Source organism: Ctenopharyngodon idella, chromosome 2 (genome assembly GCF_019924925.1).
Source record: "Ctenopharyngodon idella isolate HZGC_01 chromosome 2, HZGC01, whole genome shotgun sequence".
NCBI lineage: Eukaryota > Metazoa > Chordata > Actinopteri > Cypriniformes > Xenocyprididae > Ctenopharyngodon > Ctenopharyngodon idella.
Window position 1 is genome coordinate 27,604,960 of NC_067221.1, and position 12,868 is coordinate 27,617,827.

Here is a 12,868-nt window from a genome sequence, read left to right on the forward strand (position 1 = left end):
CCTATGACACTTCTATCCAAAGGACTATCTTTGACCTTTTTGAATGGAAGTCTATGGAACCTGTTGCTATGGTGCTCTATATGGTTGCTAGGGCGTGGCTTCATAGCGTCACATTGATCCTGAGAGACTGATTGGTTGCCTGAGTGAAATGAGCCCGCCCCCTTGTCTCTATGACACTGTGATCAATAGTGAGAGATGTGAGTGAGTGACAGAAAGGGTTCTAAGGCCTTGCGTGTGTGTGTGTGTGTGTGAGAAAGTGACAGTTGAGATTCAAATTTCTGAACATTCCGCCATTGAAAGTCAATGGGACTTTTTTGGCCGCTTTTTCGCCCCCTGTGCGAACATCGTTGGGCCGATCGCTTATAAAAGTCATAGCACACCTCTCCTCAATGAGCCGGTCGAATTGACACCTCATTCATGGGTCTAGGACAAAAACTGCGGGACAAGTTACGCGCCGAAGTTTTTGTCCAGAAGAAGAAGAATAATAATAATAACTAGAATGTACATTTCCTGAAGAAAATGTGAATGGTGCTTGCAGTGGCAAAACTCGGCACTCTTGATTAGCATGATGCTAACATAATTAGCATGTTGTTAGCATGTTTTTAGCAAGATGCTAACATGATTAGCATGTTGCTAGCATGATGCTAGCATTCTTGCCATGTTGCTAACATGTTTTTAGCAAGATGGTAACATGATTAACATGTTGCTAGCATGTTTTTAACAAGATGCTAACATTATTAGCATGTTGCTAGCATGATGGTAACACGATTAGCATGTTGCTAGGATGATGCTAACACAATTAGCATGTTGCTAGCATGATGCTAACACGATTAGCATGTTGCTTGCATGATGCTAACACAATTAGCATGTTGCTAGCATGATGCTAACACGATTAGCATGTTGCTAGCATGATGCTAACACAATTAGCATGTTGCTAATGTGATTTTGGCAAGATGCTAACATGATTAGCATGTTTGCTAGCATGATGCTAAAGTGATTAGCATGCTACTAGCATGATGCTAACTCAATTAGTATGCTACTAACATGATGCTAACACATTTTTACTTGTTTGTGTCATGTATAAAACCTAAGCTAATTGCTATTAGCACGTAGCTATTCACTGCTAGCATGTGTAGCATGTTGCAAGTCCAGTTTGCTAGCATGAGTCAAAAAGAACCAACCGCCATGTCTCTACGATGTTCTGATGCAGAGATATAGGTCTTTCAAAACGGTTGCTAGGGTACTCTGTTTGGTTGCTAGGGAGTGGCTTGGCAGCTGCCAATGATGATACTCCAAAGGCTGCTTGCCAATATAAACCAACCCCCATGTCTCTACGATGTTCTGATACAGAGAAATAGGCCTTGCAAAATGGTTGCTAGGGTACTCTATTTGGTTGCTAGGGAGTGGCTTAGCAGCTGCCAGTGATGATACTCCAAAGCTGCATGCTAGTATGAATGATATAAACCAACCACCATGCCTCTATGATATTCAGATTTGAAGATATCCCTCTATGCTTTGGGTTGCTAGGGTGCTCTAAATGGTTGCTAGGGCGTGGCTATGAAGTCTTGAAGGTGATTCGTGATTGGCCGTTTGCTGTCCCGAGTCAAATGAGCCCACCCTCATGTTCCTATGACACTTCTATCCAAAGGAATATCTTTGATCTTTTTGAATGGAAGTCTATGGAACTTGTTGCTATGGTGCTCTATATGGTTGCTAGGGCGTGGCTTGATAGCTTCACAATGATCCTGAGAGACTGATTGGTTGCCTCAGTAAAATGAGCCCACCCCCTTGTCTCTATGACACTGTGATCCAGAGTTATGTTCAATACAAAATCCCTATATAATTTCCCATAGTAGGAAAAACACACTGTTTTATGGGCACGGCTTCACCATAGTAAGTCTATGGGGCCACTTTGGGCAGCTCTTGCACCCCAGGGGTACAACTTACACCCCATTTTGAGGTATGGTCTGACAGAGACTGTCAGCCTCTTCAAACGTGGTAACCCACATGTTTCTACGAAATTCTTGTTAGGAGCTATGACTCGTCAAAGTTCGTCGCAATGTTAAGTCAATGGGATTTTTCGGCTACTTTTTCGCCCACCGGGCGAACATCGTACACCCAATCACTTATAAAAGTCATAGCACACCTCTCCTCAATGAGCCGGTCGATTTGACACCTCATTCATGGGTCTAGGACAAAAACTGCGGGACAAGTTACGCGCCGAAGTTTTGTCCAGAAGAAGAAGAAGAATAACTAGAATGTACATTTCCTGAAGAAAATGTGAATGGTGCTTGCAGTGGCAAAATTCGGCACTCGGTTGCTAGGGGGCTGTAATTGGTTGCTAGGGCGTGGCTATGAAGTTGCTGTGTCAATACCTATTGGCTGGCCGAGTCAAAAGAGCCCAGCCCCAAGTCTCTATGACCTTCTGATCCAAAGATATGATCTCACAGATTTTGTGGCAATGTTAAGTCTATGGGACTTTTTTCAGCCGATTTTTCGTACGCTGTGTGAACATCGTACACCCGATTGCTTAGAAAAGTCATAGCACACCTCTCCTCAATAAACCGGTCGATTTGACACCTCATTCATCGATCTACGACAAACGGTGCGGGACGAGTTACACGCCAAAGTTTTGTTCAGGTGAATAGTAATTACAATACTAGAATGTACATTTCCTGAAGAAAATGTGAATGGTGCTTGCAATGGCAAAACTCAGCACTCGGTTGCTAGCGTGTTTCTAGGCAATTGCTAAGGTGTTCTGGGTGGTTGCTATGGTAACCTGGGTGGTTGCTAGGGTGTTGCTAGGCAGTTGCTAAGGTACTTGGGGTGGTTGCTAAGGTGTTGCTAGGCGGTTGCTAGGGTGTTCTGGGTGGTTGCTAGGCGGTTGCTATGGTAACCTGGGTGGTTGCTAGGCAGTTGCTAAGGTACTTGGGGTGGTTGCTAAGGTGTTGCTAGGCGGTTGCTAGGGTGTTCTGGGTGGTTGCTAGGCAGTTGCTATGGTAACCTGGGTGGTTGCTAGGCTGTTGCTAGGCAGTTGCTAAGGTACTTGGGGTGGTTGCTAAGGTGTTGCTAGGCGGTTGCTAGGGAGTTCTGGGTGGTTGCTAGGTGGTTGCTATGGTAACCTGGGTGGTTGCTAGGCGGTTGCTAGGCAGTTGGTAAGTTACTTGGGGTGGTTGCTAAGGCGTTGCTAGGCGGTTGCTAGGGTGTTCTGGGTGGTTGCTAGGCGGTTGCTATGGTAATCTGGGTGGTTGCTAGGGTGTTGCTAGGCAGTTAGTAAGGTACTTGGGGCAGTTGCTAAGGTGTTGCTAGGCAGTTGCTAGGGTGTTATGAGTGGTTGCTAGGCAGTTGCTATGGTAACCTGAGTGGTTGCTATGATGTTACTAAGTGGTTGGTAGTTGTCACAGATGGTTACTTTGGTGTTTTTATAGAGTTCTTAGCATGTTCTTAGACACTTTAGCACTTAGCTAATCACTATTAGCATGTAGCTATTCACTGCTAGCATGTGTAGCATGTTGGAAGTCTAGTTTGCTAGCATGAGTCAAAAGAGCCAACCACCATGTCTCTACGATACTCTGATGCAGAGATATAGGTCTTGCTAAACGGTTGCTAGGGTACTCTGTTTGGTTGCTAGGGAGTGGCTTAGCAGCTGCCAATGATGATACAGCAAAGGCTGCTTGCCAATATAAGCCAACCGCCATGTCCCTACGATGCTCTGATGCAGAGATATAGGTCTTGCAAAACGGTTGCTAGGGTACTCTGTTTGGTTGCTAGGGAGTGGCTTGGCAGCTGCCAGTGATGATACTCCAAAGCCTGCTTGCCAGTATGAATGATATAAACCAACCCCCATGCCTCTATGATATTCAGATTTGAAGATATCCCTCTATGCTTTGGGTTGCTAGGGTGCTCTAAATAGGTTGCTAGGGCGTGGCTATGAAGTCTTGAAGGTGATTCGTGATTGGCCGTTTGCTGTCCCGAGTCAAATGAGCCCACCCTCATGTTCCTATGACACTTCTATCCAAAGGAATATCTTTGATCTTTTTGAATGGAAGTCTATGGAACCTGTTGCTATGGTGCTCTATATGGTTGCTAGGGCGTGGCTTCATAGCTTCACATTGATCCTGAGAGACTGATTGGTTGCCTGAGTGAAATGAGCCCACCCCCTTGTCTCTATGACACTGTGATCAATAGTGAGAGATGTGAGTGAGTGAGAGAAAGGGTTCTAAGGCCCTGCGTGTGTGTGCGTGTGTGAGAAAGTGACAGTTGAGATTCAAATTTCTGAACATTCCGCCATTGAAAGTCAATGGGACTTTTTTGGCCGCTTTTTCGCCCCCTGTGCGAACATCGTTGGGCCGATCGCTTATAAAAGTCATAGCACACCTCTCCTCAATGAGCCGGTCGATTTGACACCTCATTCATGGGTCTAGGACAAAAACTGCGGGACAAGTTACGCGCCGAAGTTTTTGTCCAGAAGAAGAAGAATAATAATAATAATAATAATAATAAGTATGCAGGAGAACAATAATGATGCTTTGCCAGAGGCAAGCACCATTAACTAGAATGTACATTTCCTGAAGAAAATGTGAATGGTGCTTGCAGTGGCAAAATTCAGCACTCGGTTGCTAGGGTGTTTCTAGGCAATTGCTAAGGTGTTCTGGGTGGTTGCTAGGCGGTTACTATGGTAACCTGGGTGGTTGCTAGGGTGTTGCTAGGCAGTTGCTAAGGTACTTGGGGTGGTTGCTAAGGTGTTGCTAGGCGGTTGCTAGGGTGTTCTGGGTGGTTGCTAGGCGGTTGCTATGGTAACCTGGGTGGTTGCTAGGGTGTTGCTAGGCAGTTGCTAAGGTACTTGGGGTGGTTGCTAAGGTGTTGCTAGGCGGTTGCTAGGGTGTTCTGGGTGGTTGCTAGGTGGTTGCTATGGTAACCTTGGTGGTTGCTAGGCGGTTGCTAGGCAGTTGCTAAGGTACTTGGGGTGGTTTCTAAGGTGTTGCTAGGCGGTTGCTAGGGTGTTCTGAGTGGTTGCTAGGCGGTTGCTATGGTAACCTGGATGGTTGCTAGGCGGTTGCTAGGCAGTTGGTAAGTTACTTGGGGCAGTTGCTAAGGTGTTGCTAGGCGGTTGCTAGGGTGTTATGAGTGGTTGCTAGGCAGTTGCTATGGTAACCTGAGTGGTTGCTATGATGTTACTAGGTGGTTGGTAGTTGTCACAGATGGTTACTATGGTGTTTTTATAGAGTTCTTAGCATGTTCTTAGACACTTTAGCACTTAGCTAATCACTATTAGCATGTAGCTATTCACTGCTAGCATGTGTAGCATGTTGGAAGTCTAGTTTGCTAGCATGAGTCAAAAGAGCCAACCACCATGTCTCTACGATACTCTGATGCAGAGATATAGGTCTTGCTAAACGGTTGCTAGGGTACTCTGTTTGGTTGCTAGGGAGTGGCTTAGCAGCTGCCAATGATGATACAGCAAAGGCTGCTTGCCAATATAAGCCAACCGCCATGTCCCTACGATGCTCTGATGCAGAGATATAGGTCTTGCTAAACGGTTGCTAGGGTACTCTGTTTGGTTGCTAGGGAGTGGCTTGGCAGCTGCCAGTGATGATACTCCAAAGCCTGCTTGCCAGTATGAATGATATAAATCAACCCCCATGCCTCTATGATATTCAGATTTGAAGATATCCCTCTATGCTTTGGGTTGCTAGGGTGCTCTAAATGGTTGCTAGGGCGTGGCTATGAAGTCTTTAAGGTGATTCGTGATTGGCCGTTTGCTCTCCCGAGTCAAATGAGCCCACCCTCATGTTCCTATGACACTTCTATCCAAAGGACTATCTTTGACCTTTTTGAATGGAAGTCTATGGAACCTGTTGCTATGGTGCTCTATATGGTTGCTAGGGCGTGGCTTCATAGCGTCACATTGATCCTGAGAGACTGATTGGTTGCCTGAGTGAAATGAGCCCGCCCCCTTGTCTCTATGACACTGTGATCAATAGTGAGAGATGTGAGTGAGTGAGAGAAAGGGTTCTAAGGCCCTGCGTGTGTGTGTGTGTGTGAGAAAGTGACAGTTGAGATTCAAATTTCTGAACATTCCGCCATTGAAAGTCAATGGGACTTTTTTGGCCGCTTTTTCGCCCCCTGTGCGAACATCGTTGGGCCGATCGCTTATAAAAGTCATAGCACACCTCTCCTCAATGAGCCGGTCGATTTGACACCTCATTCATGGGTCTAGGACAAAAACTGCGGGACAAGTTACGCGCCGAAGTTTTTGTCCAGAAGAAGAAGAAGAATAATAATAATAATAATAATAAGTATGCAGGAGAACAATAATGATGCTTTGCCAGAGGCAAGCACCATTAATAATAAGTATGCAGGAGAACAATAATGATGCTTTGCCTTTGGCAAGCACCATTAATAAGTATGCAGGAGAACAATAATGATGCTTTGCCTTTGGCAAGCACCATTAATAATAATAAGTATGCAGGAGAACAATAATGATGCTTTGCCTTTGGCAAGCACCATTAATAAGTATGCAGGAGAACAATAATGATGCTTTGCCTTTGGCAAGCACCATTAACTAGAATGTACATTTCCTGAAGAAAATGTGAATGGTGCTTGCAGTGGCAATACTCGGCACTCTTGATTAGCATGATGCTAACATGATTAGCGTGTTGCTAGCATGTTTTTAGCAAGATGCTAACATGATTAGCATGTTGCTAGCATGATTACCATGTTGCTAACATGTTTTTAGCAAGATGCTAACAAGATTAACATGTTGCTAGCATGTTTTTAACAAGATGCTAACATTATTAGCATGTTGCTAGCATGATGGTAACACGATTAGCATGTTGCTAGCATGATGCTAACACAATTAGCATGTTGCTAGCATGATGCTAACACGATTAGCATGTTGCTAGCATGATGCTAACACGATTAGCATGTTGCTAGCATGATGCTAACACAATTAGCATGTTGCTAACATGATGCTAACATGATTAGCATGTCGCTAACATGATGCTAACACGATTAGCATGTTGCTAACGTGATTTTGGCAAAATGCTAACATGATTAGCATGTTTGCTAGCATGATGCTAACATGATTAGCATGCTACTAGCATGATGCTAACACAATTAGTATGCTACTAGCATTCTGTTAACACATTTTTACTTGTTTGTGTCATGTATAAACCCTAAGCTAATTGTTATTAGCATATAGCTATTCACTGCTAGCATGTGTAGCATGTTGCAAGTCCAGTTTGCTAGCATGAGTAAAAAAGAACCAACCGCCATGTCTCTACGATGTTCTGATGCAGAAATGTAGGTCTTTCAAAATGGTTGCTAGGGTACTCTGTTTGGTTGCTAGGGAGTGGCTTGGCAGCTGCCAATGATGATACTCCAAAGGCTGCTTGCCAATATAAACCAACCCCCATGTCTCTACGATGTTCTGATACAGAGAAATAGGCCTTGCAAAACGGTTGCTAGGGTTCTCTATTTGGTTGCTAGGGAGTGGCTTAGCAGCTGCCAGTGATGATACTCCAAAGCTGCTTGCTAGTATGAATGATATAAACCAACCCCCATGCCTCTATGATATTCAGATTTGAAGATATCCCTCTATGCTTTGGGTTGCTAGGGTGCTCTAAATGGTTGCTAGGGCGTGGCTATGAAGTCTTGAAGGGGATTCGTGATTGGTCGTATGCTGCCCCGAATTAAATGAGCCCACCCTCATGTTTCTAAGACACTTCCATCCAAAGATATTCCTTTGATCTTTTTCAATGGAAGTCTATGGAACTTGTTGCTATGGTGCTCTATATGGTTGCTAGGGCGTGGCTTGATAGCTTCAAAATGATCCTGAGAGACTGATTGGTTGCCTGAGTAAAATGAGCCCACCCCCTTGTCTCTATGACACTGTGATCCAGAGTTATGTTCAATACAAAATCCCTATGTAATTTCCCATAGTAGGAAAAACACACTGTTTCATGGGCAAGGCTTCACCATAGTAAGTCTATGGGGCAAATTTGGGCAGCTCTTGCGCCCCAGGGGTACAACTTACACCCCATTTTGAGGTATGGTCTGACAGAGACTGTCAGCCTCTTCAAACGTGGTAACCCACATGTTTCTACGAAATTCTTGTTAGGAGCTATGACTCGTCAAAGTTCGTCGCAATGTTAAGTCAATGGGATTTTTCGGCTACTTTTTCGCCCACCGGGCGAACATCGTACACCCGATCACTTATAAAAGTCATAGCACACCTCTCCTCAATGAGCCGGTCGATTTGACACCTCATTCATGGGTCTAGGACAAAAACTGCGGGACAAGTTACGCGCCGAAGTTTTGTCCAGAAGAAGAAGAATAATAACTAGAATGTACATTTCCTGAAGAAAATGTGAATGGTGCTTGCAGTGGCAATACTCGGCACTCTTGATTAGCATGATGCTAACATGATTAGCGTGTTGCTAGCATGTTTTTAGCAAGATGCTAACATGATTAGCGTGTTGCTAGCATGATTACCATGTTGCTAACATGTTTTTAGCAAGATGCTAACATGATTAACATGTTGCTAGCATGTTTTTAACAAGATGCTAACATTATTAGCATGTTGCTAACATGATGGTAACACGATTAGCATGTTGCTAGCATGATGCTAACACAATTAGCATGTTGCTAGCATGATGGTAACACGATTAGCATGTTGCTAGGATGATGCTAACACAATTAGCATGTTGCTAGCATGATGCTAACACAATTAGCATGTTGCTTGCATGATGCTAACACAATTAGCATGTTGCTAACATGATGCTAACACAATTAGCATGTTGCTAGCATGATGCTAACACGATTAGCATGTTGCTAATGTGATTTTGGCAAGATGCTAACATGATTAGCATGTTTGCTAGCATGATGCTAACGTGATTAGCATGCTACTAGCATGATGCTAACTCAATTAGTATGCTACTAGCATGATGCTAACACATTTTTACTTGTTTGTGTCATGTATAAAACCTAAGCTAATTGCTATTAGCACGTAGCTATTCACTGCTAGCATGTGTAGCATGTTGCAAGTCCAGTTTGCTAGCATGAGTAAAAAAGAACCAACCGCCATGTCTCTACAATGTTCTGATGCAGAGATATAGGTCTTTCAAAACGGTTGCTAGGGTACTCTGTTTGGTTGCTAGGGAGTGGCTTGGCAGCTGCCAATGATGATACTCCAAAGGCTGCTTGCCAATATAAACCAACCCCCATGTCTCTACGATGTTCTGATACAGAGAAATAGGCCTTGCAAAATGGTTGCTAGGGTACTCTATTTGGTTGCTAGGGAGTGGCTTGGCAGCTGCCAGTGATGATACTCCAAAGCTGCTTGCTAGTATGAATGATATAAACCAACCACCATGCCTCTATGATATTCAGATTTGAAGATATCCCTCTATGCTTTGGGTTGCTAGGGTGCTCTAAATGGTTGCTAGGGCGTGGCTATGAAGTCTTGAAGGTGACTCGTGACTGGCCGTATGCTGCCCCGAGTTAAATGAGCCCACCCTCATGTTTCTATGACACTTCCATCCAAAGATATTCCTTTGATCTTTTTCAATGGAAGTCTATGGAACTTGTTGCTATGGTGCTCTATATGGTTGCTAGGGCGTGGCTTGATAGCTTCACAATGATCCTGAGAGACTGATTGGTTGCCTGAGTAAAATGAGCCCACCCCCTTGTCTCTATGACACTGTGATCCAGAGTTATGTTCAATACAAAATCCCTATGTAATTTCCCATAGTAGGAAAAACACACTGTTTTATGGGCACGGCTTCACCATAGTAAGTCTATGGGGCCACTTTGGGCAGCTCTTGTGCCCCAGGGGTACAACTTACACCCCATTTTGAGGTCTGGTCTGACAGAGACTGTCAGCCTCTTCAAACGTGGTAACCCACATGTTTCTACGAAATTCTTGTTAGGAGCTATGACTCGTCAAAGTTCGTCGCAATGTTAAGTCAATGGGATTTTTCGGCTACTTTTTCGTCCGCCGGGCGAACATCGTACACCCAATCGCTTATAAAAGTCATAGCACACCTCTCCTCAATGAGCCGGTCGATTTGACACCTCATTCATGGGTCTAGGACAAAAACTGCGGGACAAGTTACGCGCCGAAGTTTTGTCCAGAAGAAGAAGAAGAATAATAATAATAATAAGTATGCAGGAGAACAATAATGATGCTTTGCCTTTGGCAAGCACCATTAATAAGTATGCAGGAGAACAATAATGATGCTTTGCCTTTGGCAAGCACCATTAATAAGTATGCAGGAGAACAATAATGATGCTTTGCCAGAGGCAAGCACCATTAATAATAATAATAATAATAAGTATGCAGGAGAACAATAATGATGCTTTGCCAGAGGCAAGCACCATTAATAAGTATGCAGGAGAACAATAATGATGCTTTGCCTTTGGCAAGCACCATTAATAATAATAATAAGTATGCAGGAGAACAATAATGATGCTTTGCCTTTGGCAAGCACCATTAATAAGTATGCAGGAGAACAATAATGATGCTTTGCCTTTGGCAAGCACCATTAATAATAATAAGTATGCAGGAGAACAATAATGATGCTTTGCCTTTGGCAAGCACCATTAATAATAACTAGAATGTACATTTCCTGAAGAAAATGTGAATGGTGCTTGCAGTGGCAAAACTCGGCACTCGGTTGCTAGGGTGTTTCTAGGCAATTGCTAAGGTGTTCTGGGTGGTTGCTAGGCGGTTGCTATGGTAACCTGGGTGGTTGCTAGGGTGTTGCTAGGCAGTTGCTAAGGTACTTGGGGTGGTTGCTAAGGTGTTGCTAGGCGGTTGCTAGGGTGTTCTGGGTCGTTGTTAGGCGGTTGCTATGGTAACCTGGGTGGTTGCTAGGGTGTTGCTAGGCAGTTGCTAAGGTACTTGGGGCAGTTGCTACGGTGTTGCTAGGCGGTTGCTAGGGTGTTATGGGTGGTTGCTAGGCAGTTGCTATGGTAACCTGGGTGGTTGCTATGATGTTACTAGGTGGTTGGTAGTTGTCACAGATGGTTACTATGGTGTTTTTATAGAGTTCTTAGCATGTTCTTAGCCCACTTCAGCACTTAGCTAATCACCATTAGCATGTAGCTATTCACTGCTAGCATGTTTAACATGTTGGAAGTCCAGTTTGCTAGCATGAGTCGAAAGAGCCAACTGCCATGTCTCTACGATGCTCTGATGCAGAGATATAGGTCTTGCTAAACGGTTGCTAGGGTACTCTGTTTGGTTGCTAGGGAGTGGCTTAGCAGCTGCCAATGATGATACTCCAAAGGCTGCTTGCCAATATAAGCCAACCGCCATGTCTCTATGATGCTCTGATGCACAGATATAGGTCTTGCTAAACAGTTGCTAGGGTACTTTGTTTGGTTGCTAGGGAGTGGCTTAGCAGCTGCCAGTGATGATACTGTAAAGGCTGCTAGTCAGTATGAATGATATAAATCAACCCTAAGATGTTCAGATTTGAAGATATCCCTCTTTGGGTTTGGGTTGCTAGGGTGCTCTAAATGGTTGCTAGGGCAAGGCTAGACAGTTAGCAGTCTTAAACTAATAGACTGCATGTCTGCCTAAATCAAAAGAGCCAAACTCACATGTCTCTATGATGTTCTGATTCATTTATATCCATCTCATCTATTTTTCAATGGAAGTCTGTGGGGTGGTTGCTAGGGTGCTCTAAGTGGTTGCTAGGGTGTGGCTATGATGAAGATTTTAGGTCATTACTTATTGGCTGCTTGATAAGATGTCAAATGAGTGAGAGACAGTGAGAGAGAAAGGGTTCCTCAGGCCCTGCGTGTGTGTGTGTGTGAGTGAGAAAGTGACAGTTGAGACTGACGGAATGTTCGTGAATTTGAATTTTTCAATGCAAGTCTATGGGACTTTTTTGGCCGCTTTTTCGTCCGCTGTGCGAACATCGTTGGTCCGATCGCTTATAAAAGTCATAGCACACCTCTCCTCAATGAGCCGGTCGATTTGACACCTCATTCATGGGTCTATGACAAAAGCTGCAGGAGGAGTAGCGCGCAGAAATTTGAGTGGAAGAAGAAGAATAAGTATGCGGGAGAACAATAATGATGCTTTGCCTTTGGCAAGCACCATTAATAATAATAATAACTAGATAAAAAAGTTCGTCGAGACAAACTTTAAGTTGGCTTGAAAAAGTAGGTCCAGAAAGTTTAAAGTAGTTTATAAAGTTTAAAGTTTAAAAGTTTTCAGTTTTCAGTTTGGTTTTAGTTTAGTAGTTTTGAGACAGACAGACAGACAGACAGACAGATAGATAGATAGATAGATAGATAGATAGATAGATGAGAAGTAATAGATGAGACATAATAGATGAGAAGATAGATAGATAGATAGATAGATAGATAGATAGATAGATGAGAAGTAATAGATGAGACATAATAGATGAGAAGATAGATAGATAGATAGATAGATAGATGAGAAGTAATAGATGAGACATAATAGATGAGAAGATAGATAGATAGATAGATAGATAGATAGATAGATAGATAGATAGATGAGAAGTGATAGATGAGGAGAGAGAGAGATAGATAGATAGATGAGAAGTGATAGATGAGAAGAGAGATAGATGAGAAGAGAGATAGATGAGAAGTGATAGATAGATAGATAGATAGATAGATAGATGATAGATGAGTTTATGAGTTTGAATGAGGATAGATAGATAGATAGATAAATGATAAGTGATAGATGAGAAGAGAGATAGATGAGAAGTGATAGATGAGAAGAGAGATAGATGAGAAGTGAGATAGATGAGAAGTGATAGATAGATGATAGATAGATAAATGATAAGTGATAGATGAGAAGTGATAGATATATAGATAGATAGATAGA